The sequence below is a fragment of the Eubalaena glacialis genome, chromosome 7 (genome assembly GCF_028564815.1).
Source record: "Eubalaena glacialis isolate mEubGla1 chromosome 7, mEubGla1.1.hap2.+ XY, whole genome shotgun sequence".
NCBI lineage: Eukaryota > Metazoa > Chordata > Mammalia > Artiodactyla > Balaenidae > Eubalaena > Eubalaena glacialis.
The window spans coordinates 84,243,394-84,269,565 of NC_083722.1; the positions used below are offsets into that span (position 1 = coordinate 84,243,394).

At 37.5% G+C, this 26,172-nt stretch overlaps 1 protein-coding gene across 13 annotated transcripts in view; it reads right to left on the reverse strand.

The window, feature by feature from the left end:
• The window catches only part of FHIT (fragile histidine triad diadenosine triphosphatase), a 1,499,836-nt gene that overhangs the window by 1,213,413 nt on the left and 260,251 nt on the right, over positions 1-26,172 (reverse strand). The window contains exon 1 of one of the 13 annotated variants that reach the window (XM_061195473.1): positions 8,398-8,433. The exons of the other annotated variants lie outside the window; for them this stretch is intronic. The gene's annotated coding sequence lies outside the window, so the exon portion shown is untranslated. Of the gene's footprint in view, positions 1-8,397; positions 8,434-26,172 lie in introns of those variants that run through there. 13 annotated transcript variants of the gene reach the window in all.

The following is a 26,172-nucleotide window of genomic DNA, read 5'->3' on the forward strand; positions in this document are numbered from 1 at the left end:
CGGAGCAACTAAGCTCGTGCACCACAACTACTGAGCCTGCGCTCTAGAGCCCAACGAGCCACAACTATTGAGCTTGCATGCCACAACTACTGAAGCCTGCGTGCCTAGAGCCTGTGCTCCGCAACAAGAGGAGCCACCACAATGAGAAGCCTGCGTGCTGCAACCAGAGAAAGCCCATGTGCAGCAACAAAGACCCACGCAGCCAAAAATAAATAAATAAATTTATTAAAAACAAAATATCCTCAGCTGCAGTAATTCATCTCCTATTCAATTTACAAAATTTATATACATTCTTTTATGCACTCAACAAACAATTATTAAGCATTTGGCATATGCCAGGCTAAGCTAGTAACAGGATATGAATATACACAGAGGTGATAGTCTTGCTGGGGAGACACTGATGAAATCTTAACACAGGTTAGCAGCAGGTACCAAAAAGAGAGACTATAACAAGAGGCCTAAACTGTAGGGGAGAAATATTGGAGTTGAAATCTGAGGAGATGAAATTAAGTCAGTGCAGATAAACGAAACAGAATTCTAGAGGCCAAGGGAACAAGAATGCACAAAGACCACGTGGCAGAAGGGAGGAGAGTGATTTTAAGGAGGAGAAAGGGCAGTGTAGTTGGAGTTCAGAGAGCTAAGGGAGATAATATGAAAAGAATCAAGAGAGCAAGACACGGGGCTGTGTTTGGCTTTGGAATGGTGGAAATGGTTTCCACCTGGGGAGTGGCATAATCAAACTAGCATTTTGAAAATCTCCCTCAGGCTATATTTGGAAAATGGATTGGATGGGGACAAAAGTGGATGCAAGGGAATCAGTCAAGAGGCTATTGCAGTAATAATGATAATTTAGACTATGATGGGAACAGTAGATACAGTAGAATTACAACAAATCTGAGAGATATTTAACAATTGGTAATGAATTGGGTAAAGGAGTTGGGTTCATTTTACACAATAAAGTCTTAAGCTTCAGTATTTGATCTGGTATATAAAATGTACTTCCAAATCAGCTGATGGTTTTTCTTTAATATATTATGGCAGATTTATCTCAATTACTATAATACTTCTCCTCTTTCAAAAACTGTCATGATTCTTAATCATATTCCACAACGGTCATTGTTGGATGTTTATGCCTTATGGAATAGTGGAACCAAAAACTTTAAAATATATTTATGTTAAATATATCATGTGTCTTTTTGCACATTATCATTACTCTTAACTTAATACATTGTGAACTGCAGTGCTCACCTCTGCACCCATTTTCCATCAGCACTGGTAATGTGGGCTACTTGTTTCCGCCTACGATTCACTCAAGATGAGAGCAAATTTATTTGTGGGAATATGTATGAGGTTTGCTCTGGAAACAAAGGAACAGTACTGTACACCATACTGACGGTTATCATTCCTTCCCCAAATTGCTGCTTAATCTCATCAACAAACAAACAGAACACGGTAAAATAACAAGGATTACAAATACTTAAGAGTTTAGTGGACTGACTGCCCATATGTTTAATTTGACAGGAACGATAAACTTGGTGCCAATATATACATTTGAATTTTAAAAGGTTTAGACAGAAAGTTGATGACTCTTTGAAAACAATATTTTAAAAGTGTATTTAATACATAAATTAAAAGGAGAGAATAAAAATATTTATAGTGGTTACTTCTGAGGAAAGGGTTTGGGGTGCAAGTATAGGGGACTTTGCCTATTATTTTATATGTTTGAATTTTAAGAGCAGGCATTATTTGGTAACCAAAATAAAAGAAAAAACAGCAGATATGAAAAACAAGATCAATAAAATAATGGCACTGTTTCGTAATGCCAGGAGAGTGAAGGCAACATTTATCACAGAAATGAAATGTATTACATTAGACTTTCATTACATACAACTATTTTTCAAGGTCCATGATCTGACTAACTCATGGCATTTATCTATACACTAAATCTCCACAATCAACTTGATGTACCCTGTATCTCTGGAATAACTGACTAGACAACAAATTATCCCAAAATTCAGGCGGTAGACTTTGGGAGCAACTGTAGATTTGGGGTTTGCTTTCTGCATCTAATTTTTTTCTGGTTTTATGTTTATCTTAGTTTAGTATTTAGGGTTTATTACCATTGGGAGATTTGTTTATTGATTTGCTTACTCTCTTCCTTTTTTTTTTTAATATATCTGTATATATATATTTGTTCCTTTTACTCTTTTTGTGAGTGTGTCTGTGTATGCTTCTTTGTGCAATTTTGTCTGTATAGCTTTGCTTTTACCATTTGTCCTAGGGTTCTGTCTGTCTGATTTTTTAAAAATTACTTTTTAATTTTTAATAATTTTTTCTATTTTAATAATTTTATTTCATTTGTTTTTTCTTTCTTTCTTTTTCTCTCCCTTTTCTTCTGAGCCGTGTGACTGACAGGGTCTTGGTGCTCCGGCCATGGGTCAGGCCTGTGCTTCTGAGGTGGCAGAGCCGAGTTCAGGACATTGGTCCACCAGAGACCTCCTGGCTCCACTTGATATCAAACAGCAAAAGCTCTCCCAGAGATCTCCACCTCAACGTTAAGACCCAGCTCCACTCAACAACCAGCAAGGTACAGTGCTGGACACCTTATGCCAAACAACTAGCAAGACAGAAACACAACCCCACCCATTAGCAGAGAGGCTGCCAAAATTCATAATAAGGTCACAGGCAGCCCCAAACACAGCAACAGACATGGTCCTGCCCACCAGAAAGACAATACCCAGCCTCATCCACCTGAACACAGGCACCACTCCCCTCCAACAAGAAGCACACACAACCCACTGAACCAACCTTAGGCACTGGGGGCAGACACCAAAAACAAAAGGAAGTATGAATGTGCAGCCTGCGAAAAGGAGACCCAAACACAGTAAGTTAAGGAAAATGAAAAGACAGAGAAACACACAGCAGATAAAGGAGTAGGGTAAAAAACGACCAGACCAAACAAATGAAGAGGAAATAGGCAGTCTACCTGAAAAAGAAGTCAGAGTAATGATAGTAAAGATGATCCAAAATCTTGGAAATAGAATGGAGAAAATAAAAGACATGTTTAACAAGGACCTAGAAAAACTAAAGAGCAAACAGACAATGATGAACAACACAATAAATGAAATTAAAAATTCTCTAGAAAGAATCAATAGCAGAATAACTGAGGCAGAAGAACGGGTAAGTGACCTGGAAGATAAAATAGTGGAAATAACTACCGCAGAGCAGAATAAAGAAAAAAGAATGAAAAGAATTGAAGACAGTCTCAGAGACCTCTAGGAAAACATTAAGCGCACCAACATTCGAATTATTGGGGTTCCAGAACAAGAAGAGAAAAAGAAAGTGACTGAGAAAATATTTGAAGAGATTATAGTTGAAAACTTCCCTAATATGGAAAAGGAAAGAGTCAATCAAGTGCAGGAAGCGCAGAGAGTCCCATACAGGATAAATCCAAGGAGAAACATGCCAAGACACATGTTAATCAAACTATCAAAAATTAAATACAAAGAAAAAATATTAAAAGCAGCAAGGGAAAAGCAACAAATAACATACAAGGGAATCCCCATAAGGTTAACAGCTGATGTTTCAGCAGAAACTCTGCAAGCCAGAAGGGAGTGGCAGGACATATTTAAAGTGATGAAAGGGAAAAACCTACAACCAAGATTACTCTACCTAGCAAGGATCTCATTCAGATTCTACAGAGAAATTAAAACCTTTACAAACAAGCAAAAGCTAAGAAAATTGAGCACCACCAAACCAGCTTTAAAATAAATGCTAAAGGAACTTCCCCAGGCAGGAAACACAAGAGAGGGAAAAGACCTGCAATACCAAACCGAAAGCAATTAAGAAAATAGTAATAGGAACATACATATAGATAATTACCTTAAATGTAAATGGATTAAATGCTCCAAACAAAAGACAGAGACTGGCTGAATGGATACAAAAACGAGATCCATATATATGCTGTCTACAAGAGACCCACTTCAGACCTAGGGACACATACAAAATGAATGTGAGGGGATGGAAAAAGAAATTCCATGCAAATGGAAATCAAAAGAAAGCTGGAGTAGCCATTCTCATATCAGACAAAATAGACTCTAAAAGAAAGATTATTACAAGAGACAAAGAAGGACACTACATAATGATCAAGGGATCAATCCAAGAAGAAGATATAACAATTGTAAAGATTTATGCACCCAACATAGGAGCACCTCAATACATAAGGCAAACGTTAACAGCCATAAAAGGGGAAATTGACAGTAGCACAATCATAGTAGGAGACTTTAACACCCCACTTTCACCAAGGGACAGATCATCCAAAATGAAAATAAATAAGGAAACACAAGCTTTAAATGATACATTAAACAAGATGGACTTAATAGATATTTTTAGGACATTCCATTAAAACCAACAGAATACACTTTCTTCTCAAGTGCTCATGGAACATTCTCCAGGGTACATCATATCTTGGGTCACAAATCAAGCCTTGGTAAATTTAAGAAAATTGAAATCATATCAAGTATCTTTTCCAACCACAACGCTATGAGACTAGCTATCAATTACAGGAAAAACTCTGTAAAAAATACAAACACATGGAGGCTAAACAATACAGTACTAAATAACCAAAAGATCACTGAAGAAATCAGAAAAGGAAATCAAAAAATACCTAGAACCAAATGGCAATGAAAACATGATGACCCAAAACCTGTGCGATGCAGCAAAAGCAGTCCTAAGAGGGAAGTTTATAGCAACATAATCCTACTTCAAGAAAGAAGAAATATCTCAAATAAACAACTTAACCTTACACGTAAAGCAATTAGAGAAAGAAGAACAAAAAAACCCCCAAAGTTAACAGAAGGAAAGAAATCATAAAGATCAGATCAGAAATAAATGAAAAAGAAATGAAGGAAACGAGCAAAGATCAATAAAACTAAAAGCTGGTTCTTTGAGAAGATAAACAAAATTGATAAACCATTAGCCAGACTCACCAAGAAAAAAAGGGAGAAGACTCAAATCAACACACTTAGAAATGAAAAAGGAGAAGTAACAACTGACACTGCAGAAATACAAAGGATCATGAGAGATTACTACAAGCAGCTATGTGCCAATAAAATGGACAACCTGGAAGAAATGGGCAAATTCTTAGAAAGGTATAACCTTCCATGACTGAACCAGGAAGAAATAGAAAATATAACAGACCAATCACAAGCACTGAAATTGAGACTGTGATTAAAAATCTTCCAACAAACAAAAGTCCAGGACCAGATGGCTTCACAGGCGAATTCTACCGAACATTTAGAGAAGAGCTAACACCTATCCTTCTCAAACTCTTCCAATATATAGCAGAGGGAGAAACACTCCCACACTCATTCTACGAGGCCACCATCACCCTGATACCAAAACCAGACAAAGATGTTACCAAAAAAGAAAACTACAGGCCAATATCACTGATGAACACAGATGCAAAAATCCTCAACTAAATAGTAAGAAACAGAATCCAGCAGCACATTAAAAGGATCCTACACCATGATCAAGTGGGGTTTAACCCAGGAATGCAAGGATTCTTCAATATACACAAATCAATCAATGTGATAAACCATATTAACAAACTGAAGGAGAAAAACCATATGATCACCTCAATAGATGCAGAAAAAGCTTTTGACAAAATTCAACACCCATTAATGAAAAAATCCTCCAGAAAGTAGGCATAGAGGGAACTTACCTCAACATAATAGAGGCCATATATGACAAACCCACAGCCAGCATCCTTCTCAATGGTGAAAAACTGAAACCCTTTCCTCTAACATCAGGAACAAGACAAGGTTGCCCACTCTCACCACTATTATTCAACATATTTTTGGAAGTTTTAGCCACAGCAATCAGAGAAGAAAAAGTAATAAAAGGAATCCAAATTGGAGAAAAAGAAGTAAAGCTGTCACTTTTTGCAGATGACATGACACTATACATAGAGAATCCTAAAGATGCTACTAGAAAACTGTTAGAGCTAATCAATGAATTTGGTAAAGTAGCAGGATACAAAATTAATGCACAGAAATCTCTTGCATTCCTATATACTAATGATGAAAAATCTTAAAGAGAAGTTAAGGAAACACTCCCCTTTACCATTGCAACAAAAAGAATAAAATACCTAGATACCTAGGAATAAACCTACCTAAGGAGACAAAAGATCTGTATGCAGAAAACTATAAGACACTGATGAAAGAAATTAAAGATGATACAAACAGATGGAGAGATATACCATGTTCTTGGATTGGAAGAATCAACACTGTGAAAACGACTACACTACCCAAAGCAATCTACAGATTCAATGCAATTCCTATCAAAATACCAATGGCATGTTCCACAGAACTAGAACAAAAAATTGCATAATTTGTATGGAAACACAAAAGACCCCGAATAGCCAAAGCAACCTTGAGAAAGAAAAACGGAGCTGGAGGAATCAGGCTCCCAGACTTCAGACTATACTGCAAAGCTACAGTAATCAAGACAGTATGGTACTGGAACAAAAACAGAAATATAGATCAATGGAACAGGATAGAAAGCCCAGAGACAAAACCACACACATATGGTCACCTTATGTTTGAAAAAGGAGGCAAGAATATACAATGGAGAAATGACAGCCCCTTCAATAAGTGGTGCTGGGAAAACTGGACAGCTCCATGTAAAAGAATGAAATTAGAACACTGCCTAACACCATACACAAAAAGAAACTCAAAATGGATGAAATACCTAAATGTAAGGCCAGACACTATAAAACTCTTAGAGGAAAACATAGGCAGAACACTCTATGACATAAATCACAGCAAGATACTTTTTGACCCACCTCCTAGAGGAATGGAAATAAACATGAAAATAAACAAATGGGACCTAATGATACTTAATAGCTTTTGCACAGCACAGGAAAACATAAGATGAAAAGACAACCTTCAGAATGGGAGAAAATGTTTGCAAATGAAGAAACTGACAAAGGATTAATCTCCAAAATTTACAAGCAGCTCATGCAGCTCAATATCAAAAAAACAAATAACCCAATCCAAAAATGGGCAGAAGACCTAAATAGACATTTCTCCAAAGAAGACATAAAGATGGCCAAGAAGCACATGAAAAGCTGCTCAACAACACTAATTATTAGAGAAATGAAAATCAAAACCACAATGAGGTATCACCTCACACCGGCCAGAATGGCCATCATCAAAAAATCTACAAACAATAAATGTTGGAGAGGGTGTGGAGAAAAGGGAACCCTCTTGCACTGTTGGTGGGAATGTAAACTGATACAGCCACTATGGAGAACAGTATGGAGGTTCCTTAAAATACTAAAAATAGAATTACCATGTGACCCAGCAATCCCACTACTGGGCATATACCCTGAGAAAACCATAATTCAAAAAGAGGCATGTACCACAATGTTCATTGCAGCTCTATTTACAATAGCCAGGACATGGAAGCAACCTAAGTGTCCACGGACAGATGAATGGATAACGCAGATGTGGCACATACATACAATGGAATATTACTCAGCCATAAAAAAAAAGAAATTGAGTTATTTGTAGTGAGGTGGATGGACCTAGAGTCTGTCATACAGAGTGAAGTAAGTCAGAAAGAGAAAAACAAATACCATATGCTAACACATATATATGGAATCTAAGAAAAAAAACCAAAAAATGGTTCTGAGGACCCTATGGGCAGGACAGGAATAAAGACGCAGACGTAGAGAATATACTTGAGGACACAGGGAGGGGGAAGGGTAAGCTGGGACGAAGTGAGAAAGTGGCATGGACATATATACACTACCAAATGTAAAACAGATAGCTAGTGGGAAGCAGCCTCATAGCACAGGGAGATCAGCTCGGTGCTTTATGACCACCTAGAGGGGCGGGATAGGGAGGGCATAAGGGAGACGCAAGAGGGAGGAGATATGGGGATATATGTATATGTATAGCTGATTTACTTTGTATAAAGCAGAAACACACCATTCTAAAGCAATTATACTCCAATAAAGATGTTTTTAAAAAAGTACAGGGCTTCCCTGGTGGCGCAGTGGTTAGGAATCTGCCTGCCAATGCAGGGGACACGGGTTCGTGCCCCGGTCCGGGAAGATCCCACATGCCGTGGAGCGGCTAGGCCTGTGAGCCACAACTACTGAACCTGCGCGTCTGGAGCCTGTGCTCCGCAACGGGAGAGGCCACGACAGTGAGAGGCCCGCGCACCGCGATGAAGAGTCGCCCCCGCTCGTCCCAACTGGAGAAAGCCCTTGCACAGAAACGAAGACCCAACACAGCCAAAAATAGATAAATAAATAAATAATTAATTTTTAAAAAAAAAGTACAGATTCTTGCCTATCCCAAGATTATGAAGACATTCTATTTTTCTTACCTTATTGAACTTGCAAGACTCTCTAATACAACGATGAACAAAACTGGAAATAAAAGATATATTTATCTTATTCACAATCTCAACAAAAAAGCTGTCAATATTTCAACATTAAGTAGTAGAGGTTTACTGTAGCTTTTTTGTAGATATCATTTATCTAATTAAGAAAGTACTGCTCTATCCCCATTTTGCTAATGTTTATCACAAATGAGTGTTAAATTTATTAAAAGGTTTTTTTCCTCTCACCTACAGAGATGATTGTATGGTTTTTCACTTTTATTCTATTAATGTGGTAAACTGCATTGACTGATTTTCCAATAATTAACTTGCATTCTTAGAATTAACCCAACATTTTAGTAATATATTATCCATTTTCTATGTCACTGAATTTGATTTACTAATTTTTGCTAATGTTTTAGTTAGGATTTTTGCATCTATCTTCAGGAGAAAAATTGGACTATGAATTTCTTTTCTTTTAATATCCTTCTTGGCTTTGGCGTCGAGGTTATGCTGTCCTAATGTGAATTTATATTTGACTGTTTCCTCCTTAAATGTTTGGAAGAATTTTCTGGAGAATTTAAGTGGTAATTTCTTTATCAGAAGATCTTTAATTATGAAGCAAATTTCTTTAATAGGTATAGGATAATTCAGATTTTCTAAAATGTGTTATATCAATTTTAGTGTGTTTTTAAGGAACTTAAACATTTCATTTAAATTTTCAAATTTATTGGCATAAAATCTTATGGCCAAAATCTAATTATATCATCCTCTTAATATCTATATTCTAGTGTTATTCTTTTTGCATTTGTGATTTTAGCAATTTGCAACTTATTTTTTTCCTTAATTATTCTTACCACAGTTTTATAAATTTTGTTAGCCTTTTCAAAGAACTGATTTTTGGCTCTATTTGTTTTTTTACTGCTTGTTTTCTGTATCAATGACTTCTGTTCTTATCTTTATGTTCTTCTAATTTCTTTAAGTTTACTTTGCTTGTTTAGATCCTTGAGACTGACATTTAGATCACTGGCTCTCAGCCTTTCTTTTTTTCTAATATAAGAATTTAAGGCTATAAATTTCCCTATAAGTACTGTTTTAGCTGTAACCCACAAGGTTTGATATGTTGAATTTTCATTATCACTTGAATATATTTCTAATTTTCATTATGATTAGTTACTTTGACACATGGGGGAAAGAGTATTAGTTAATTTCCAAATATTAGAATTTTCTCATTTTCATTTTGTTGCTGATTTCCATTTTAATACCATTGTGATCAGAAAATAAACTCCGTGTCTTCCATCTTCTGAGATTTGTTGAAAAATGCCTCTGTCTAGGCATACATACTAGTGGCCAAATGTTCCTTGTGCACTTAAAAAATGAATATTCTTCAGTTGGTAGGTGTAGGTATATATATTTCTATATATTACAATTAGGTCAAGGTTGTTAAATGTGCTATCTGAATCTTCTATATGTTTACTGACTTTTTTTCTGCATGTTCTATTAATTATTAAAGAGGTATGGTGAAATCCCAAATAAGTTTGAGGATCTGTATATGTCTTGTTTTAGTAATATTAGTTGCTTACTTTTTAATATTTTAAGGTATTTCTATTTGTATGTATACATAACACTGCACTGCATCCTTTGGTTAACGTTTGCATGGTATTTCTTTTTTTACTTTTAACTTTTTATGGCTTTATATTTAGAGTGTGCCGGGTATAGTCAGCAAATAGTTGTCCTTTTGTATGATCCAGTCCAATAATCTTTGTTTTTAAATGGAAGTTTTTAGTCTTTCACATTGGTGTTAAATCTCCACCTTAATATGTTCTTTGTCTCATGGTTCTTTATTCCTTAACTCTCCTTTTATCTTCAACTAAACAAAATTTTTTTTTTATCATTCTACTTTGTTCCTCTTCCAGCTTCCTAGTTATACATTCTTTAAGTGGCTACCCTAGAAACTAAATATGTTCCCTTGACTTATTACAATCTACCATAATCAATATTTTACCATTTCCTGAATAAGGACTTTATGTTTTTTTAACTTCATTTACCCCACACCCCACTGTCACCTTAGTTATTATTATTGGTTTTTATTGTAATGCTACATATATTTTATCTTTCAAGTTTTTTGTTATGGAGAATTCCAACATATAAAAAAATGAATTAACAATGCAATGAAACTCCGATATCCAACAGTTTAATGATCATTAGTTCATGACCAGTCTTGTTCCATCTCTATTCCCACCCACGTCTCCCTCAACCATATTATTTTAAAGAAAATTCCAAACATCATATCATATCTCTTGTAACTATTTTTTGTCACTTACTATTTAGGATGTATCTCTAAAAGATAAGCAGTTTTTTAAAACATAACCATAATATTATCAAACATTAAAAAATTTAACAATAATGCCAGAATGCCATCAAATATTCTGTAACTATTCAAATATCCAAATGTCATAGCTGTTTTTACAAGTATTCTAAAATCAAGATCCAAATAAGTTCTATACACTGTAATTGGTTGATATGTCTTTTAATGTTTATTTTACCTACAAATCTCCCTAAATCTTTTTTTCCCTTGCTATTTATTCATTAGAGAAACTGGATTCTTTGAACTAAGGTTTTCCATTATCTGATTTTTTGGTATGGTATTATATTAAACATAATGTCCCCTATCTGTAAATTCTATTTGTTGGTAGTTAGATCTAGAGGCCTAGTCAGACTCAGGTTCATTTTTTGTTGTTTTGTTTGTAGCAGGACTACCTCATGGCTGATGGTGTGTATTCCTCTTCAGCAGGCACACCATGTCTGGCTGTATTCTGTAATATTCCTAGTCATTAATATTCAATGCCTAGATCCATTAGTTCATTAGAATTTAAAAATAAGAATATTCTAATTATCATTTTTTCATTTATTAGCTGGAATACTATTATCAAGAGAAAATTCTCCCCATCTATGTTAACTTACTCAGTAGTATGAGAAATGCGGAATAAATGTTCAATTCTTTAAATTTTTATACTATATTTTAAAATAATAAATAAACCACCCTTCTATGGTAACCAATTGTTATTATTAAGATTATGAACCTATGGATTTAAAATATTTAATTCCAATCATTGCAGTTCCTATTCCAATGGAGGCTTAAATTGTCCCATCTTTGGTTACAGGGAGTTAAACTCTGCTAGACATTGTTTGGAATGTTTCAAACAGTCTATATGCATTTATATTTACTTGTATATTTATCCTTTTTGGTGCTTTATGTGCCTTCCTGCACTTCCATGATTTCACCTGAGACCATTTCTCTTCTGGTTGCAGAGCTCCCTTTGACAGTTTCATTGTAGAGAAGCTGGTAATTAATTCTCATTTTAATTTTTCTAAAAATATCTTTTTTGAAGGATATGCTCACTGCATATAGAATTCTAGATTGACAATTACTTTCTTTGGGTCTTTAAATATGTCATACTATTTTTCTTTAGCTTCCATTGTTTCTGTTTAAAAATTAGTTATAAGTCTAACTGGTATTCCTTTGAAACCGTATCTTTTTTTCCTTTAGATATTTTTTAAGATTTTCTTTCTGTCTTTGGTTTTTCAGTAGTTGTACTACAATATATGTATATTTTTTATTTGATTTTCTTTGTTTATAGAGTTTCTTAAATTTCTGGCTTGATATTGTTCATCAATTTTGCAAAATTCTTGATCAGTATCTCTTCAAATACTGCTTCTGCTGCTATTTTCTCTCTAATCTCCTTCTGGTGTCCAATGACCAGGCCCAAACCTTTGCACTATCCAATACGTCTCTTATGAAATTTTCTTTATTTCTGCATTCTTTTTTCCACTCTGTGTTTTAATCTGGGTATTTTCTACTGACCTATCTTTTAAGTCACTAATCCTCTCTTCTGATGTATCTATTATGTTTTTAAAACCATCTACTGGGTTCTTAATTTCAGTTACTATAATTTTAAGTTTGAAGTTGTCCATTTGATTCCTTTTATAGATTCCAGATCTCTAGTGAAACTCTGTCTCTTCTTGAACATATTAATCAGTTATTTGGAAGTCTGTGTCTGATAACTCCAATATCTGAATCACTTCTGAATCTATCACTTTTGACTATTTTTTCTTTCTTGATTTTTGGTCATTTGTTCTTATTTCCTGGCATGCCTACTAATTTTTTAGTAAATTACAGATACATTGTTTATGGAAAATTATACAAGTTTGAACAATGTTACCTTCCTCCAAAGATGATTTGAGCTTCTTCTAGCAGGCAGATCATCTTGATTCAACTGAGGGTGGTATATTTCCAGTTTGCTTTTATCCTAGGATGTAGCTATTCAGGAGACCCAATTAAAAGCCTTGAGTGTTTATCATGGTCCTAACCTCCTCAGAAGCTCTATGAGACTGCTAAAATCTCTGCGTATTTACCTTTTAATCTCTTATCAGGTATTTTCAACAATTTTTTTTTTTTTTTTTGTCGCACCCTAGAAGTACACAACAAGGCCTCAAGGGAAAATTCCATGCAGCATTTTGACTTCACTTCTCTGTGCTTCCTTTCCTCTGAGATTTTGGTTCCTTAAGCCTTGAACTCCACTGATCAGGAAAAATATTAAATTATTTCCCTTTAAGAAAAAATTTTAAGTTCTATTCCTTATTGATGTCTTTATGCTTTTACTTTCCCTGATTTTTAATATTTTTAAAAGCCTATCACATTCTCATTATTCCAATATAAACACAAAGAAACATGTAGAAATAGAAAGCAATAAAGTATTGACCTTCACTAGGCAATCAAACCTGAGCTAATGTCAGGAAATCTGGAGGTTTCTGAAGTAGGAATATGGAAGAGAAGAGAAGCAAGATGTGCTATTTATCACAGACAATACTCAGCACAATTTTATTGCTCCTTGGGGAATCCAAAGCTTTTAAAGGTGCTATTATTATTTGGAAGCCCTCCAGAGAGCACTAAGTATTAAAAATAGCACCTGTACTCTGCTAAGTCAAATCACCTGTTTATTACCCAGACTGATGAAAATCATCTAATAAAATATTACAGACACTTTGTCAAAATCATGCACACAATTCATATGCTCAGAGAAGTTGAAGGAAATGTCTATGCCTGGCTCAATACATATTATTTCAATGGATAACTAACTTAATGAGGAGATAAAGATAATATCACTGTTTTGTTTTTTTAATTAAAGACATTTAAGCTTTTTAAACAGTCAATTTAAGACCTCTATAGTAGCATCTTCTGTTTTTCTTGCCCAGTATCTACATAAAACCTTGCCTTTGTAATAGTGGCCCATTTTTTTTTTTCCTTTGGAGAGCCTGCTCCGCCTCCAATCCTTGGAATACAGATATAGGAATGTGACCCAGGCCTGGCCAATCACTGTTCTGTTCCATTGACCACAGTTTTTGGTATAGCAATAAGCATGTGATCCAAGTTATTCTGATGAGACACAGTACCTGGATTTATAAAAACTACTGGAAAGAGTAATTCTGCTGGGACAGCTAAACTGGTAGAATGGAAGGTCCAGTGTGGTGATCACCACATAAAGAAGGCCTGCTCACGAGTGCAGCCAAAACTACCTAGGACTTCTCAGTTACATGAGTCAGTAAATGCCCCTTATTGCTTAAGCTAGGTTAGTAAGACTGGGTTTCAGACCAGCAACCAGGAGTCCTTACTAACATAGCTACATCCAAAAAGTACATAGCAGCAACCAAGTCTGTTGACAAGAGTGATTAACCCTCAGGTTTAAGACAAAACTCTAGATGCTAAATGAAATGATGTAGCAGCATTAGGAACACTTCTCAGGTATGAGGTAAAATGTATTCCAGTCCACTGATAATGTTTTCATTTCCCATCTCCATTTACATTATACCCAAGACATGAGACGTGAACATTTATCAATAATATCAAATAATGTAGCTCAATTCTTCAGACTCCAAGAATGGATTACTGTTGGCATTTTATCCTGTTCCTCATAGATGCTAGTTATTTGGGGATTGGAACAAGTTATAAAAAGTACTAATTAGGGGAAACATTCATGTGTTTTATGTTTTTAAAATGATATCTTCAGTTCTGACTTTATACAATGGGTTGGTGGTAGCCATAAATAATATTCCTAGGAGAAAGCCTACAAATAAAATAAGAATTCCTCCAGTGATCTTATTGTCCTTTAAGTGGACACAGATTCAAGCATGTGCACATACTGGAGATCACACATTTGTACTCATGGCATTTAATTACAAATAAAATAAAATCTGCAAAACCAGAATTTTAAATATTAATTTAATAACCTTTACGCACCTAGTTTCTGAATGATTCTCTTCCTCTCTAGGGAGGCATCTTATGTCAAACTGTGATATTAAGGTGACATTAAGGTGAGTCATGGTAACTGAAAAGGCATGAGGAAGGCACATGTCAGAATTATTAATTTAAAAAAAAGATGAAATACTCCCTTCCTTAAAATTATGCATTGCTAATCTATGCTGAACTTTGAAGTGCGGTTTTATTTCCTCATTTGTAACCAATCACTGTCTCCAGAAGGAAGAGGCTAAAAAGAGAAAGCTTGTAAGAGAAGCATAACCATTTGAAAACCCCAAAATAAATGAGAAGTCAAAAGAAAAATGACAAGTTTGTTCGTTATTTAAAGAAGAATTTTCAGTGGGCCAACCATGGCTGATGCCATTATAACCATGCCCAAATTCACCAAGGCAGTTGTTTTTAAACTTTTTTTGAGTTTTTAAATAGATAGATCGATCGATAGATGACATGTATACATATATCAATACATAAAAATAAAGAACTCTTATACCCTGACCACATTAAATAAAATCTCAAATATTCTATTCTATTCCATTCTGTTTCACTTCACTAAAAATAAATGCTGATCACAAATCACTAAATTGTTTCCACAACATACCAGTAACTCAAAACTAGATACAAAGCATATGATTTGGCACAAATGGAAGAAATTATACATCTTAGGCTAAAAAAATCAGACATTATTATTATTATATTATTATTATTATATTATTACCAACACTAATTTCAGAGTAAGACTTTTCCGAAATGAAATCAAATCAGCTCTACACAGTGGAATCTCTTGTACTGGTCATTAACTTCACCAAATATTTTCATAAAGCACTTGAAGTGAGATGTTTCATTCAGAATGATCTCCCTCTGATCATATTTTGAAAAAAACTCAACGCAAGCTCACCGTCTCAAAGTGAATCCAAAGACACAAAACTTCTCCTTTTTAAAAAAAAAAAACGCATGTCTCTACAAAAGTCAGTGAAACAGAATGTCATGGGGTAATATTCTAATGTAACAGGGAGGTAGTCCCATTATTTGTTCTGTTTTACCTTTCGGTATCAACTACTGCTTGATCACTCTTTCTGTAAAGAAAATGTATTCTTAATGAACCTAAAGGAAGACAATGATTTGCTGAATGAAAAATGTGACATGTAAAACAAAACACTCCTCATTCTACACCAGTGTATGTAGTATCATTTGGCTACCCAGACTTTCTTAAAGCTCTAACCTCATGATGACTCCCCTCCCTGATATTTCCTTTTACCTTGGAGGCAGGAAGTGGGAAGGAATGTTTCCTTTCCAGACCCATTATTAACTGAAAATTCCAGGGCCCTGAATGTCTCTTTTTTTTCCATTCAAAAAAAAAGTAATCTGGACTCCTATTAAAATCATTTCCTTTATTAACTCCTGCCTAAGAATTTACATGTTGGCATGTTTAAAAGTACACCCTGCAGAAACTAGGCATGGTGCTCATCATCAACATGACAGACTGATGATGGGTGATGGGTTTCCTGTCGACTCCCACGTCACACTGACTAAATTTCGATTGAGACCACAGGGTAGACCCAGCTTATGAATTTTTTTGTCTTCTTTCTGCTTCACAGATCACTCATAATCACACAGAAAAAAAATGAGAGAGAAAAAAATCATGGAAGCCGTTTCCCACTGATGCTGAAAGCAGAAGCAAATGCCATAATCCTCAGCACAGAGAGTAAAACCGTGTGGCAAAAAGCAGCCAGTGTTGTAGTGTGGCTGGTTCAGCATTATGACCAAAATGGGCCACTCTAAGCTCTGGGGTTCAGTCAATGGTGGTTTTCTCAAATTTGTCCTTAAAGGTTGAAATTTATCATACTTAGGCTCAGCCACCCTTAAGATGCTTGAGTGTATGGCTGTGTGTGAAATAGAAATAAAACCTGTAGAGCTGTTTTCTGGATTGAATAAGACACCAAAAGTTCACAACCTCCAAATAACTGAAGGTGCTGTAATAATTCCAAAAGGGTGTGCTGAACAGTTGGGACGCTGATATCCTCCATTAAGGGAGACATTGTTAGCCACGTGGCTTAGCAGAATTTGGGAAGGAAGCATAAAGCTTGCACAGGAAAACTTGGTCAGAAATTCCTATTCCTTAATCTTATCTCTTTCTTTCATTCTCTCCTTACTTCACTGACATATGGGCAAGTAAAAAAGACTAGGAAGAGAACAGGGGATGTTAAGGAAGAGGAAACAAAAGTGTGACCCCAAAGTTTGTAATTTGTCCTGGCAGTTGATACCAGGGGCAGTAACCAGCCATGTTCCTTCCCTGAGTCAGGTCCTTCAAGGACCTGAGATGGAGCAAGTACAGAGAAGCAGCTTTGGGATGGCTAGGGCAGTGCTTCTTGAACTTTAACATGCCTGCAAATCACCTGGGGGTTTCTTTTTTTTTTTTTTTTTAACATCTTTATTGGAGTATAATTGCTTTACAATGGTGTGTTAGTTTCTGCTGTATCACAAAGTCAATCAGCCATACCTATACATTTATCCCCATATCTCCTCCCTCTTGCATCTCCCTCCCATCCTCCCTATCCCACCCCTCTAGGTGGTCACAAAGCACGGAGCTGATCTCCCTGTGCTATGCAGCTGCTTCCCACTGGCTATCTATTTTACATTTTCACCTGGGGGTTTTTGAAAATGTAGATTCTGATTCTGGGATGGGGCCTTAGATTCTGCACTCCATGAGGATCTTGTTAATATGCTGATTCTGAGAGTGGAGTGGGGCCTCAGATTCTGCAATTTTGCTCTTAGAAGAAACCCAAGCTGGCATCCCATGTCATGCCCCACTGCTGCTCTTCGGGTCTGGTACACTGGCATACTCTTAGCCTTTTTCTTAGAGAAATTTCACCTGACTCCATTTCCTTTTTAAAGACACCTCCAGTAGAGAGGCAAAAAGCATGGCATAGTAGAAAAAGTACTGGCTCTGGAGTCAGACAAATTTGGGTTCAAATTCCATCTCTGCAAAACTGATTTGCACTGTGTGTGTTGTAGGTGAGTTTTTTTTTAACCCCTCTGAGGTTCATTTTCTCCATCTATAAATGGGGCATGCTATCTTTCTAACTCTCAGGGCTGCTACAAAGAACAAATGATATCATGTGCACACTCTGGAAAGTTCATTCATGGAATAAATGAATAAAGAGTTTAAAGCACCGTAATTCTATCCACACGCAATAACAAGGGGCTGGGGGTGTGTTACAATGTTTGAATACACCTTAACTTTTGCTAATATTATGGCTTTGTCTCTTTCTTAGATACACAACTATAGGTTGTATAGAGTTCTAAGCACATTAAGTCAAGCATTTCTCCCCATTTCTAATACTTTTCTGACTCTAAAAAGCTACTCTCTGGTCATGCTTTTAGTAATGACAGAATCCAGGGCAGACTTGGTTCTAAGTATTTCTTGCTCTGTCTAATGGTAAAAATACACTTGATAATTTTCTTTCCCTCAATTAATTCAGTTCCTAGACTTGTTCTTCTGGACTTTGGCTCCTATTTCCAAAGACAGATCCTCCTTGTTCTCAAGCTGCCCCTTTGCTCCCACAGTAAATAAGGCAAAGGCACCCCTCCTACCCATGTTGTCCAGTGGTGAATCTGAGTTCCTCTAGGTGAATCTAAAAGATTCCTCTCAGTTAACCAGAGGAATTAAGGGGAAACAGCTAATGTAAACCTTCCCTAACCCTCCCACATCCGCAGATTGATCCCAGCACTCAAAACTCAGGGTTTAATAAAGAGAGGAAAGGAGATGGGGCTATTCTAATGAATATACTAGAAACAAGGAAAGAAATAGAAGAAAACTGTGAAACTGTGATATCAGCTGCCACATCCTGCCTCCCCTGACTACCTCTGGCATCTCCAAGGAGGATGGGGCTGGCAGTCGATGGGTGTTTATAACTCCCAGGTATATCTCCTTGACCCTTCTGGGCCCCATCATGACTTCTGTTTAGGTGACACTAAAGGGTCCTGGGCACCATTAGAACAGGAAGCACATGTCAACTACAGAAGTCCCAATTCATGAGAAAAATCAATGATCGTTCAGGGATGCCCCTGACATCACTTCCTCTGCCCCAGTGGCCTCTCTCCCCCGAGCTGTTACAGCGGAAGTGGGGCCTGCTTCCCGTTAGCTCATATCCATTTCAGACTGAATCAGAGGAATGAATTATTACTGGCTCATCTGTCTTATTAGATTGATCTGTATGATACTGCCATATTTGTAGCTCGAACACTGGCAATTTCATATGACTCCACCTTATATCCTATTTACACAGAAACAGAGTTTCACTGCTACAAAAAACTAAACCATTTGGAAGTGTATATATGTCCATGCCACTCTCTCACCCTGTCACATCTTACCCCTCCCCCTCCCCATATATACACTTCCAAATGTAAAATAGATAGCTAGTGGGAAGCAGCCGCATAGCACAGGGAGATCAGCTCGGTGCTTTGTGACCACCTAGAGGGGTGGGATAGGGAGGGTGGGAGGGAGGGAGACGCAAGAGGGAAGAGATATGGGAACATATGTATATGTATAACTGATTCACTTTGTTATAAAGCAGAAACTAACACACCATTGTAAAGCAATTATACTCCAATAGAGATGTTTAAAAAAAAACAAAAAAAAACAACTAAACCATTTCTATGGTTGGGCTATGCTGGCCAGAACAAAGTTATCTCAAATTCATTTACTAAAAGGCTGCATATTTTAAACTAAAACCTACTTAGTATGGCCCTTACCCTTACTGTCTACTTTTCTGAGACAAGATAAATTCAGCAAACTTCTTTAGGAAACATCCCATCTGGAGCAGCAACTATCAGTCAAACACCATGCAATCACTGTGCATTTACTCTGTGGAAGGCATGAGAAGGCCAGAACAATAAACAAAACCCCATTTCTGTCTCTAAGGAGTAACTGATCTAGCTGAAGAAAGCAGAAAGAACGTGGAAAAGGTAAAGAATGAAGCAACGATATAAGAAATGTCACAAGACAGACCATAATCATTTGCTAAATGAGTAGAATTGAAAATAAGTGCAGTGAGTCGAGAGGCAGGAGCAATCACCTAGAATCTGATTTGAGCCACTTTCCATCTAATTTAGCTCATCAATCACTGTACCCTCCCACCTACTTACTGTGGGAAGTTATTGCAGAAAATGAAAATCGCCTCTCTGCCTACTCATAACTCCCGGATGACAGTCCCAGAGATATATCCCCAGTAGGTCTCAGACCACGCCCTCTCATTTGTTGGATCCATCCCAGGAAAAGATGGAAGAACAGGGACATTTATGCTGGACACTTCTCTCTCCTCTAGATGAATTCAGTATGATGGGGTGGGGGCGGCTGATTGAGAGTATGTACCTCAATATAAACTGCAGCATCCTGGCAGCCTAGCATTTAAACTAACTTTATGATGTCTCTTAATTCTGAATTTCAACCTTACTGAGCAGTTGCCAATAGCCAAAAGTGGCCATAGCTGTAAGTATATTATAAATACGGATTTAGCTACAAATGAGGCCACGTTAGCATCACACATTCACTGGCCATTTCAGCAATTCCCTGCGAGCTCTCACAGACCCTCCCGTGGTACCCTGCTCTGCCTCTCTACTGAGGTCTCCGCTTGAGGATGGTACCTAGCCATGAACTCTGTCTCCAGCATCCTCCAGGAAAAGGCTGCTTCCTTACCCCAGGAGCCAAGACCAAGTGCTCTGCAAGTGGCAAACTCTCAAGGCAGCAGCAGCCGTGGCTGCTTCGGTGCTCCCCGCACTAAAGCCACATTGAGATATTCCATGGAGAAATGCAGATAATGCCCTTCGGGAGAAGGACAATGCTGTCACCCTCTATCACCAGGCCTAATAAAGGTTTGCTCACACCCCAAGGAAACCTCTCCGATTAGGCCCTTTCTCTTACCCCTCATCTCTAATCCACAGAAAAGACCTTTTCCCTACAAAATATCTCTTGAGCTCCCCCCACCCTTTTTTCTCCATCTCAGCAGACATTCTGAATATTAACCACATTTCCACAGCCTTCTAATATCCTGCTTCCATCCTTGTTATTTTAATCCATTCTGAACACAGGGGCACGAGAGACTTTCTAAATCAATTAAATGGACTATATCTTCCTGGGCTTAAAACCCTTCAGTGCTTTCCTGTTACACTCACTATCAAATCTAAGCTCTCCGCCCTGGCCAACAAGGCCTTGTGGGACCCGGTCCTCTCTCTTCCTGAAGCTCAGACCAACTCTCTGGTGCTAGGCTACAGAACAGACACCATCACTGGTCTCTTCATGACCCAGCCTACCCCACTACCCTTAATATACATAGAAATTTCTTCAAGGCCTCCCTTTCCCTAAGGCAGATGCTTAGCAAACCCAATTCTAAATGCTCCTTTTGGCTCAACCCAATTCACCTTCTCTCTCCATCTCTGTATACATAGGTGTGTGTGTGTCTGTGTGTATGGCTATTTGTATATACAGTATACACACTGTTGTGTATATTTAGATGTCACGTTATCCCAAATTCCACAGAAAAGCACTGCCTGAGCCAAATGCTATGTGCGCCTAATTTATTAGAGCGTGCCATCCCATGGAAGCAAGAGGGAAATGAGGCAGGGAAAGAGGAAAAGCAGATCCAAGGGTACCTTTCTGAGTCTTGTTCTCAAGCACAACTGATAGTGGGATCTTCTCAGGACAGCTGATCAGGCAGAAGAAGGGAGACAAATGTTTTCCACCCCATGGCCATAGGAGGGGGGTGAGCCAGTCTAGTGCATCTCAGGCCTCGGCAATAGCGGCGTGGGTGGGGGGGTGCAGGTGAGGGGGGATGAGTGCTGATGGGAGGGGTTGGGAGAAGTCACTGCAATAGCCTTCAGCCACTAGAGGCAGCAGTAGTGACCCGGCTCAATAACCACAAGAGCAGCACATAGCAAGCGTACAGATCTGGAGTACGGCCTAACCTAAGGCTAGCACAGATGGATTAGAAGGTGATGCCATCTAAATGTATTGCTCAAGAATGGCAAGCACGTGACCCATAGGCTCACCGCTCCCAAAGCTTGCACTCATGGCAAACATCTCCAAATGTTCAATAGTACTTTTTCTAGTTGAGCCCAGCCAGCCTCGGAATCTTTCTCAACACAGGGCTGTAAACAGCGACTCTATCCAGTAAGACTTGACACATCTCCAGGAGAGAACATTGCAATAAAAAAGTTCTTTCCTATACATTAACTAATTTGATCTCTACAAATTTGCAACATTCAGTAGGGAAGGTAAAATTCACCTCTATTCTGCAGCTGGGCAGCAGAGACTTAAAGAAAGTACCTGATATGGATACAGTCACACACCGTCAGAGCAGGGATGAGAACCTAGATTTTCTGACTCCTGGCTATGTATAAAAACCTCTAATATACATATACTGCAACCCAATGACTGAGAATCAAAGGATTATTTTATTAATGTCACTATAGGAGGATAAATACTGTGGTTCTTAAGGACTGTTCTCTATTTTATTTTTTTAACATACATTGGCAGACAGAAAGCAGATGCTAAAAAGAACATGACAGTAATGCAAATAAGGATAATACCATATATTTTTTTAAATTCAGACCTGGACAAAAAATACTATCAACCTAATGAAAATGATAAATTTCAGTAAGTGGAAAATGCCACAAAAGGGAAGTTTTTCCACAGCATCTTCCATCTCACCCAGCCTTATAGCTCAGAAGTCAGTGTATGTGGCTCTCCTTGATATTTTGGGAAAAGAGAATACCATTCGAGAAATCAAACTCTGTGTACACCCTTGCATAGTAGCTCTCATCATTCTGCATCGGACATCAGTTTTACAGATTTGGCATCACATAGTGATCCATACCTTATTTATGGAGCGGAGTTCATTTCATATAAAGCAGTTCTGATCTTCATTGTGGTGTAATTACAAGTCGATCTGCCAATGCTGTTGTTCTTAAGCTTGGACATTTATTATAGGAAAGATGTGACATTATTTCTACTGACCCTTCATTCCTCTCCCATCCACCAAATATACCTACCTAAATGTTCAGAGCTTTGTATATACACCTTAATAATCTGTTGTCCAATACTTGGCAAGGAAAATATATTATCATATGGCATCAAGAATGTCTGAAGCTCTAGAGCTTAAAACTTCATGGATCTGACATTTAAGCCTTACTGGGGCTCTATTCTACGCAGAGAAGTGTGCTAAGAACTAATAGTTACCCAAATGCATTTCTGGTCCCCTTTTCTCCCTCCCAAACCCATTGTCATCCAGGCCCTTTAAAGCTTTAGTTCCCCACTTTTCTTCAGCAAAGTTCCTCCCTCAACCCCGTGTTATCCTTCCAACACTAAAATCAACCACACTGTCCTTCTCTTCAGTGGTTGTTTCTGCTTTGAGGAGCCCAGCTGGACCCCTGGCCTGCACAGCTTAGCCCTGACCTCCCCAGCACTGCTCTGAAGACTGGTATTGGCCTGGTATTCAGGCCCTGCTCCCCAACATGGTCCCTGCCTGATCCCCGGTAAAGCTTTCATCACACAAAAATAAATAAATAAATAAGATATCAAAAAGAATAAGATACTGCCTCTTTCCTTTAAAGTAGTATGCTCCAAACTGCATGATATAACACAATAGTGGTCAAGAAATCAATTTAGGGAATTGTGACCAGAATTTTTTTAAAAACTAAAATAGAATTGAATAGAAAATAGTACAAAATATCTCACATAGAGTGGGTATACTTTCATGAAGCTGTGTGTACGTGTGTGTGTGTGTGTGTGTGTGTGTAAATGTATTCCTTACTGTGGGTGATCTAAGAGTTTCAAAGACAAAGTTTCCCACAGTGGGAAAACCATCTCTGAACAAAATCTATGCGTGGAGAATCCCTAGAGTGACACATAATCAGCATTCAACATGCACATATGATGGTAAAAACTAGTACTACTGAGAAGTAGACCTGATGTTCAAGCAATGGTGAGAACCCAAACTTTGCTTTCTAAAGCCCATATTCATCATTTTACCCCCTGCTCAGAAAACACCTATGTGGCCCCCATCACCACAGAATATAATCCAAGCTCACTAGTATGGCAGGTGAGGGCCTCCAAGCTCATCTCCCACCACGTGTCACCCCCACTCCCACCCTCTCGTGCCACACTGGGGCTATAATCCTCTTCTGCCATTTCTTGAATATATTCTGTATTTTGCTTCATATAAGAATGCCTGTCCTTCTCAAAGTGACCAGTAAAGTCATAAACTCATAGCAGATAGTTTTGTTTTGTCCCTCCAGCAAACGATATCATCTTCCTTCTGGTAATATTATTCTCTTTGCATTGAGGAACTCCCCAAAGTTTCCTGTGTTCCTGGTGGTGTTGTCAATCATAATGCCCCATTGCCTGTGGTCACAAGGTTTCGAAACCATGTGACAAATATAACTGGTAAGACAATTGTAATCCTTAATCACACCTGAAAGTCACTCCAGGAATTAGGCTGTGCACATGTTGGGCCATTACTTTGCTACCCCACCAGGTGATACTGATCCTGATAGTCCATGGCCCACATTTTAAGAACCACTAAATGACCATCATGATAAAAGCCAGCCTTGTATTTTAGTTCTTCTTTAGCCTGTCTGCCCCTGCTCTATCCCACTAGATTCAGGGTGTTCTGAAGGTCGGTATGAATCGTGGCCTTTTTAAAAAAAAATTAATTTAATTTTATTTACATCCTCCTTTCTGAATACTGGCATATACACATCTTTCAGTTAAATTTGAGGAATAGGCAAGCAGACTGAAATATTAACAGAAAAAAATTGTGTACCTAATGCCCTGAAATGGAAAGAGACTGGCTGATAAAATCATCTGGATTCCTTACTATTCAACATAGATCTTTCTACCTAATTACGCTCCTGAATCTCACATTCCTCAATTGCTGACTGCTGGATATTGCCAGTCCAATGTCCAAAATATTTTGAATTTTTCTCTAACCAAAACTGTGTATCCAGACCCATCCTGAGCTCCACCTCATGGGCTCTGGTTCTCAAAGATGGCTTTACCACACACTCAAATATTAAAGCCAGGTATCTCATCAGCATCACAGGAACAGCAGCCAACATTTATTCCACAGTGCTATGAACCTGGAAATGTTCTATATTCCCTATAGACACTTACTCATTAGTTCTTAGAGGTCTTGTTCATTTTTATATCTCTGATTGTGCTTTGCATATAGCATATATTCAATAAGCCTACATTACCTGGTTCACTCAGCAGACCATAAGCTCCTTGAGAGTAGGGACTGGGTCTTCTCATTTTGTTTCCAGCATGAAACTAAGTGACATACCTCACATTGCATTTAGAATACAACGACAGAGAGGCCAGACCATATGTGAGTAGTAGGGAATAAGTTAGCCAAGTTGGGATAGGGCCTGAGGTCAAATTGCCTTGAGAAGTAGGCAGAACTTAAACATGATATAGCAGGCAGCTCATAGCTACTACACAATCCTAAACAAGGACATAAAGTTAAAATCATTTTATAGAGCCATAGAAATATGTCCACAGTTTAGCTTAGAAACAATTAGACAAGGACCAAAGGTTTTCCAGGAGGTCTGATTCTTCAATGAGACAAGAGGATTGAAATGGGGTCCTTCAAGTTCTCTTTCAGCCTCCTGATTCTAGGTATTGAGTTATCAGTCCTTTGTTCTCGGTGATTTACTATATCTGATTGTAACTCAGATTCAAACATTAGGCTCTGCCTTCTTTCCCATCAGGATTTTAAAATCAATATCTTTACCATTTATGAAATTGTGTGATGTGCTTTGAAGACTTAAGGCATCTTAGAGAGACAGGGAATGTCACCTTGTACTATCGTACCAATGTATTAAATAGTGACTTCTTTAAAAATCAAAAGCTGCTGCTTGAAATGCTATTAAATTGTAACCTATAAAAGCAGCACACAATCATCTCAATGGTACAAAAAGCAAACTTTAAATGTAGTGGATGAAGCGGGTGAGACTCCACACTCCCAATGCAGGGGGTCAGGGTTCGATCCCTGGTCGGGGAACTAGACCCCCGCAGGCTGCAATGAAGAGTCCGAATGCTGAAACTAAGACCCAGCAAAGCCTAAATAAATAAATAAATAAATATTAAAAAATATTATATATATTTTTTAAAATTTTCAAATAAATAAAAGAGTAGATATATGTATATGTATAACTGAGTCACTTTGCTGTATACCTGAAACTAACGCAACATTGTAAATCAACTATACTCCAATAAAAAATTAAAAAATAAATATAGTGGATGAGAACTGTTACAATATAAGAGAAGAATGTAATCTAGTTTGTTAACCATTTATGTGCAACATGAAAGAAAAAATCCTCATAAAGAGTAAGTTTTACTCACCACACGTCAGATAGAGCACCTAACGTGTGCCAAGGACTGTGTAATACAGTGTTAAACAGAAGAATCC